Below are 8,576 nucleotides of genomic sequence, written 5' to 3'. Positions count from 1 at the left end.
CGGTATTTCGTCTGCCGTTACGTTCTGAGTTCAAATTCCGCCGAGGTCAACTTTGCCTTTCATCCTTTCGGGGTCGATAAATTAAGTACCAGTTACGCACTGGGGTCGATGTAATCGACTTAATACCTTTCTCTGTCCTTGTTTGTCCCCTCTATGTTTAGCTCCTTGTGGGCAATAAAGAAATAAGAAATGTTAGCACACTGGGCGAAATGCTTAGCGGTATTTCGTCTGCCGTTACGTTCTGAGTTCAAATTCCGCCGAGGTCAACTTTGCCTTTCATCCTTTCAGGGTCAATAAATTAAGTACCAGTTGAACACTGGGGTTGATGTAATCGACTTAATACCTTTCTCTGTCCTTGTTTGTCCCCTCTATGTTTAGCTCCTTGAGGGCAATAAAGAAATAAGTATTTCGCCCATCACTACATTCTGAGTTCAAATCCTGCTGAGGCTGATGCTGCCTTTCATCCTTTCAGAGTTTTTACTCCCATAACAGATTAACTTTTGTTTAGAGGTTAAATTAAACATAGAGAACTTTAATTCAGCTAAATGTCACACTATACTGTGAACTGGATTCTGAAGAATTACTATCTATTTTAATAAATCAAGTACCAGTGAAACACTGGGGTCAATGTAATCAACTTGTACACTCCTCCAAAATGACTACCCTTGTGACAAAATTTAAAACCATTATTATAATTATTTGTCATTACATTCTGAATTCAAAACCCGCTAAGGTCAACTTTGCCCTTCATCCTTTCAGGGTTGATAAAGTAAGTATTAATTGTACACTAGGATTGATGTAATCGATTATCCCTACCCACCAGATTCAGACTTTGAGCCTATAATAGAAACAATAATAATAATAATAATAATAATAATGATGATGATGATGATGATGATGGTGATGGTGATGATGGTGATGATGATGATGATTATAATAATAATAATAATAATAATAATAATAAAGATGGCAAGCTGGCAGAACCATTAGCATACCAGAGAAAATTCTAAGCAGCATTTCATCCATCTTAATGTTTTGGGTACAAATTCTGCCAAGGTCAACTTTACCTTTCACCCTTTAGGGGGGTGAAGCAATAAGTACCAGTCGAGCATAGGGGCCAATGTAATCAACCCACCCACAAAATTTCAGGCCTTGTATCCATAGAAGAAAGAATTATTACTATTATAAAGGTGGAGAGTGGGCAGGATTGTTAGCATATCAAACAAAATGTTTAGTGGCATTTCTTCCAGCTTTACATTCCATCATGGTCAACTCAGCCTTTCATCCTTTTGGGGTAGATAAAATAAAATACCAGTCAAGTACTGAGGTTGATGTTACCAGTTTATCACTCCCTCAAAATTGCTGACCTTGCACCAAAATTATATTTATTTATTTATTTATTATACTATTTCAGAGTCTCTGTTGTACTTAGCATTTTTCCTTGTTAAATGTCATTTATCCGTTTAATAAGCTGTCTTATTACACACACACATATTTGGTGAAATAGTAGAATTGTTAGAGTATCAAATAGAATATCTTGTGGCATTTACTCTAGCTCTCTGTGCTCTGAGTTAAAATCCTACAAGGTCCAACTTTGTCTTTCATCCTTCTGGGCCAGCAGCAAGTACCAGTACTGTAAATGATTTTTCACTCCTTTGTTCTGGAAGTAATCAGCTGTGGTCAGTTCTGGAGACAGATGGGCTCCACAATGTTTTAGAAATGCCCAAGACATGCTGTATGCCACAATGGAATCCTTACAACTCTATCAGGAAAAGAGGGCTTAAGGAAAGAAAGGATTGTGGGTGGGATGTATCAATGTGGATATATAATATTTCACAATCATCATTATTGCTGATGCCAGGTAAGAAGCACTCATGCCAGTACCAGTCAAATGCACCCATGCCATGCCACACTCAAAGCATTCATGCCAGTTCTGCATATAAAGCACCCATGTTGGTGTCACATAAAAAGCACCAAGTACACGCTGTGCAGTGGTTGGCATTAGGAAGGGCATCCAGCTATAGAAGCCATACCAAAACAGACAAATTGGCAGCTCTCCGGCTGGCCAGCTCCTGTCAAACTCTCAAACCCATGCTAGTGTGGAAAACGGATGTTAAATGATGATGATGAAGATAATAATTAAGCTAGTACATGCTAATTTAAGTAGCAAGAATCTTATCTTGAGTTTTGATGACAATAAGTCTCCTCCAATCTCAAGAATCTTTCTTAGGATTCTTGCAGAATATAGGATGGAACTTATCATTATTAGAGTGATAGATTGACAAACTCATTAGACATCAAACAAAATGCTTTGCAGTATTTGGTTATGGCTTTTTATGTGCTGAGCTCAAATCCTATCAAAGTTCAACTTAACTTTTCATTCCTCTTGGCTTAATTAAGTACCAGTCAAGTGCTGAAGTTGATTCAAACTATTAATTCTTTCTCCAAATTACTGAACTTGTATCTAAATCATCATTGTCATCATCATCAGCATTATCATTATGAGCTGGTAAAATCGTTAACACACCAAACAAAATGCTTTGCATTATTTCTTATGAATTCAAATTCCACTGAGATAGACTCTGCCTTTCATCCTTTTGAGGTTGATAAAGTAACTACCAGTTGAGCACTGGGATCAATGTAATCAACTAGCCCCCTCTCCCAAAAATGTCAGGCCTTGTGCCTATAATAGAAAGGATTATTATTATTATTACTGTTGTTATTAAAATGCTCAGCAGCATTTCATCCATCTTTACGTTCTGAGTTCAAATGCCACCGAAGTCAGTTTTGCCTTTCATCTTTTCAGGGTCAATGAAATAAGTACCAGTTGATATCTCTGGAGCTGATGTAATCAACTTACTCCCTAGAAACTGCTGGCCTTGTGCCAAAATTTGAAACCATTGTTATTATTATTGAGTGGTCTAGAAACCAATTAGAAATAATTCAATGAACCAGTTCAAAAGTGACTGTCCAATATATGATTTCGTCAGTGTATTAAACAATAACCGGCATTGATGGATGAGATATCCTGCATAAGCCAAACTGACAACATCTGTTACCATAATACTTCTATTCATTCCAGTCAGACAAATCATAAACAGTGTGTTCAAAGTTTATACTTGTTTTAAAGAGAAATTTAACAACTAATATATGTTTACAATGCAAGACAAGTTAAATTGTTTTATTTGCAAAACAAAAGAAGTTAAAACATTTTGTTTGTCAGGGAGGGGGCTACTGCTATTTTTCAAGCTAGTCTACATATAGTAACTTTTTTTTCAATTTAACTATTTTTTTTATATAACTTAGATATTTTTCAACTTTCAGAACCAATTAACTTTACAGCTGAATGCTCTTCCAGCTACTGAGCACCACAGAGTAGATGTGGAACCTGTTTGCCAGGCATGTGCCTAGGCCAGCTGTTTCTGTCTGACTGTGATTCTCAGAGAGAGAGAGAGAGAGAGAGAGAGAGAGTGAGACTACATGGTAGTGTTGGTGAGCAGAGTTAAGTGATCTGGTGTTTAGCAATGAGAGAAAGAAAAGACAGAAGTGACACAATAAGAGGGAGAGAAAAAGAGAGAATGAAAATTCAAATATGTGATAAAAATTAATGGTGCATATTCAAATATTCAATAAATATATCATGCAGGTAATCAATAACACAAATATGGCCTCTAGAATTAAAGATCTCTGATAGATTATTAACTATTTCAATGTTCCCATGACAACAAGAGTTTCTGTAGTCAGTCAACAAATCCTGTGTAGAAGTCAGGCCTCCCCTAAGCCTTTTGATATCAACCCACCTAAGGCTCTTTGATACAAACTCTATGGATCTATGAAACAAACTTCTTGTTCTAAAGTGATCTAAATTAAAACTTCCCATTAAAATTTAATGATAGTTTAAATTCTAAAAAACAGCTTAATAATGACAAAGCTATTTTACTAAAGTTTTTGTTATTTTCAAAATTAACTGAACAAAAGCAGTGTATTTCAACAGAGATCATCATCATCATTTAACATCTGTTTTCCGTACTGGCATGGGTTGGATGGTTTGACCAGAGTTGGTAAGGCCGGGGACTGCACCAGGCTCCATTGTCTGTTCTAGCATGGTTTCTATGGCTGGATGCCCTTTCTAACACCAATCACTTCACAAAGTGTACTGGGTGCTTTTTATGTGGCACCAACACCAGTGCTTTTAGTAACAAAAGAGTTAAGGTAGACATAGCCTAACAATAAAAATATAATGGCTATTAGCTATTACTATAAACATTAATACTTCGTTTAGTTGACTATAGTCATCTCTACAGAATGTCCATAGTTCTATGTTGCTAAATCAATTATAATAACATAACATTTCAATTAAGGACAGTATGCTTAGAAGGTCACTTTGCAATCACACAGTTTCAAATTTTATCCCATTGCATAACATCTGGGGCAAGTGACTTCTACTATAAGCTGACCGATGCCATGGAGAAAAAATTCTGTAGGGGACAAAGTGCACAGAAGCCTATGTTGTGTGTGCATGTGTTTGTCTCAGCAGGTCCTTGCTTGAGCAGCAGTGGCATTTGCTTATGTCCTGTAAATTAACAGTTTGCCATGCAAAATTGGGTGGAAGAAAAAAAATTACTTTATTTGAAAACAAGAACTGGTAGCATAAAGGCCACCTGGCTATAGAATACAGCCTCAAAAAGCAGTATTCTTACAACCCCTACCAGCAGAAAAAGCTGAATAAAATTGTGATGATGATGATGATGATGATGATCTGTATTACATGGTAAAAATTCCATCCTAATTTTATATAAGAAACACCTGCTTATATTTGAAAGAGAGAGTTATGGGTTAGTCAGAGGAGGAAGAACTAAGCCTTGGAACTCTGAGGCAAGAAGGAAAGAAATTATCATCAAACTGGCAACTTGGCCTGAATGTTTGCAACAGAGTGGTCTCTGTTAAATTCACCCAAGGATTAGATGGTGATGTTAAACCAGACAACAGATTAAGTTCCAATAACAGAAACAATCCCTTGAATAAGCTTTCATATAGTGTTTACCTAACATATTTCTCTAACAAGGTCCTTGTTGGTTGAGGCTATGGTAGAAGGCTCTAATCCAAGGTACCAAGTAAGGAGACCAAACCTGAACCCACACAGCTGCAAAATAAACTTCAAAACCATTTGCTGATAAAAAAAAAAACCCAATTCCAGAGCACAGGCTCACTCACAGAACTCAAATCACATATCTATTGTTTATCAAGTAATTAGAAGTACCAAATCTCATGTTATAATTACTGGTTTCATATGCTGCTGGTTAAAAAAATTACCATTATTTTAGTAACGACCACATTATATTCATGATTATTTCGAAAGTTACCTGAAACATATAGGTGCAAGCATGTTTGTGCAATTTAAGAAGTTTACTTCCTAACCACATGGTTTTGGATTAATTCCCACAACAAAGCACTTTGAGCAGGTATCTTCTACTATAATCTCAGAGCCAACCAAAGCCTTATGAATGAATTTGGTAGATGAAAAAGCCCATCGCACCCGTGTGTGTATGTGTGTGTGTTAGTGTCTCCTTGTTTTGACATCAAGCAATAGCTGTAAACAAATGCCACACCATCATACAGTGTCATTCATTTCCAATTTTCTATGAAAGCATGGTTGGCCATGGGGATCTATTAACCTTGATTGGAAGCAGGTATGGGTTAGCAACAAGAAGAGCATCTAGCCATTGAAAATCTGTTTTGGAATTTCATCTGACCTATGCAATGATGGAAAAATAAATGTTAAAACAATAAGGATGATGATGAGGCAGCGGATTTGGTTACATTTATAGTCAAAAAGGGTTAACAGCAACAACAAATCTATTATTCAGCACGAAGATTGATTTCAATAAATCAATACCAGATTTTTTAAAGTTTAATCCAAAGTCTTTTAGCAGGAACCTAAGTTACTCATAATCAGTATAGCACTTTCCTGAGTTTTTCTTATCTAAAATATATTATACAACCACCAACTGTAGATGTACTGCTGTTAACAACTAGTGAACAGTGCTACCTACTCTACTAACATATGGCACCATGTTATCACCAGCACTATTAGTTCCATAACCGTTACCATACAAATTGGCATGGAATGGAAATGATTTCAAGTGTACACACAGCACAATGATATAAATCAAATCTGCACTCCAAGCAATCTAATAATAGTTCAAAGTCAGTTAAACTATAATAAAATCACTGTAAACATTAGTATTGTTCAAGCAATAATTTGCTAAATTTCAAAAGTAAATTGAAGTCACTACAGTTCCGTGTTTGGTTTAACCAGCATTGCCTGACTTCAAGACCAGAAGTTCTACTCAACTATAAATAAACAACCTAATTCAAATTAAAGTTTCATTAGGAAGACACAAATATCTTCTTCATAACAAAGGTTATATTTAGAATATAACTGCTATAACTGCTTTTTTTTATTTTCTTGAAATAATAAGATTATTGTTATTTTTATTACAACAGAAGGACCTGGTTTCACTCAGGTTATAAACTCATAGCCTTAACACAATACTCTTTGCTTGTAGTGTAATTTGACACCTTCCTTCTAGGTATGGTTATTTACTGATACACAAATACACCAGTACAGAAGATTGTAAACAATGAAAGTAGTTGTAAATTTTTTTGGTACCAGAAATCGTTATAACATGGTTATTTATTGATACACAGGTACACTGTTTTTGTTTGACCTTTCAGCCTTTCTAACATTTTATTTATGTATTGGTGTACACAAATACACCTGTACAGAAGATTGTAAACAATCAAAGTAGCTGTAATGATTTTTTTTTTTGATACCAGATATCATTACAACAGTAAACACTACACAGAATGGTTGACAGAATGAAGAGAGAATGATAGACATGTCGTCATTGTCATGGTATAAAATGTCCTTTACTATCTCATACATAATGAACGCGCAAACACATACATACTCATATACAAAATGTGACGATATCGTCATGGTATAAAATGACCATTACTATAGTTGATTATAGAAAGATTATTTTTGAGAAAATATTATATTGTTTCAATCCAAATGGAAATAAAAATTACATGTTCACAGTCACGGAGTGTAAAATTTGATTTGATTTAGTGGAGCCATTTGAGTATGCATAGGGAACAGATAGAGAGACAAAGAATTTTATATAGAGACAGATATTATAGTCTATGAAAGTCAAATTCAATCAACTTATACTCTTAGTAAAACACAAAATTTTGAAAAAAAAAAATGTAAACGCTATAATAACAGAAAAGATAACTGAGTATGTATCTCTTTACAAGATACAAAGTAATATGTGTACGTTAACCTCAAAGTCTTATACCAGCTGTTTAAAACCTACTGTCATGTGTATAGCTCAAATAACTAACGTAATCTAATAAAAGCAGCTGTCTTCTAACTTGTAGTTGAAAACATTAAGCACACTTAAACCTTTTTGGTAAATAAACAATAACGTTTTTCAATAGAATGCTTTAAAAAGAATATCAATAATAAAAATCATTTCTATAGCGAATTTGAAAAAAAATCATAATTTAAATCATAAGGAAACTGAATATTTGATGTGTATATATTTCTTGTATAATTAATAGCATCAATGAATTAGAGAAGGAATTTGCAATGAATAGCAGCAGTTGCAATTCAAAGGAGTTTTATGAAACAAACAAGAAATGAGGCCAAGCTTCGAAAACTAAAATAGCAATAGGGAGGAAGGGTGACTTATCAGGTTTCTTAAGAAATATGAATTGGAGACTATTAATGAAGTAATAAAAGAACTATCTGGAGGTAAATTAGCACCAGTATGTTCTGAATAAAATAGTCTTGAACAGCTTGTATCTTAAGATGCACAACAACAGAAAGACCTAAGCCAAAAGTGTTCTAAGAGGTAGCAGGTGTTAAGAAAAGTAGGGATAAGCAAACTTGTTGATCTGCAAAGTTGTTGACCTAAAATAAAACCATATATTCACTACTAAACAGGGGTTTGTATTCTACAAATTCAAGATATTTTGATAAACTTTTGGAGTAATTGAATGCCATCCTTAACACTACTCAATCATCCCTAGAATTAGTAAATAAAAATGTCATGCTGAAGATACAAAACACTAGTGGCAAGGTTTTAACCCTTTAACATTTCAATTGACCATATCAGCCCCCAATATTATACATGTTTTATATATTCAAACCAGCCAGATCTGGCCTCTCATACCTACCTTACAATGTCATTCTAAAAACAAAGAGACACCATTGAAATCTCAAAGCTAAGAGATAATGTATAATTAATTCAAAACAATGTGAATGAATACGCATTACATTTGACAAAGAAATCTGAATACATGTCACCTTTCAACAGAAAGCCAGATTTTTAATTGCTCAAAGATTTTTGAAGAGTTTCATTTCACATCATAAATCAAGCACATTTCTATATCAAACAAACAAACATTTCAGTCTTTACATCTAAACAGTAATCCAAGAAATTCTTCCATCAAGCCCTCTTTACTCCAGAATGAGCTTTTATGTTTAGCAATCTGTTTCATATGAC

Source organism: Octopus bimaculoides, chromosome 9 (genome assembly GCF_001194135.2).
Source record: "Octopus bimaculoides isolate UCB-OBI-ISO-001 chromosome 9, ASM119413v2, whole genome shotgun sequence".
NCBI lineage: Eukaryota > Metazoa > Mollusca > Cephalopoda > Octopoda > Octopodidae > Octopus > Octopus bimaculoides.
Note: the sequence above shows the minus strand (reverse complement) of the source record.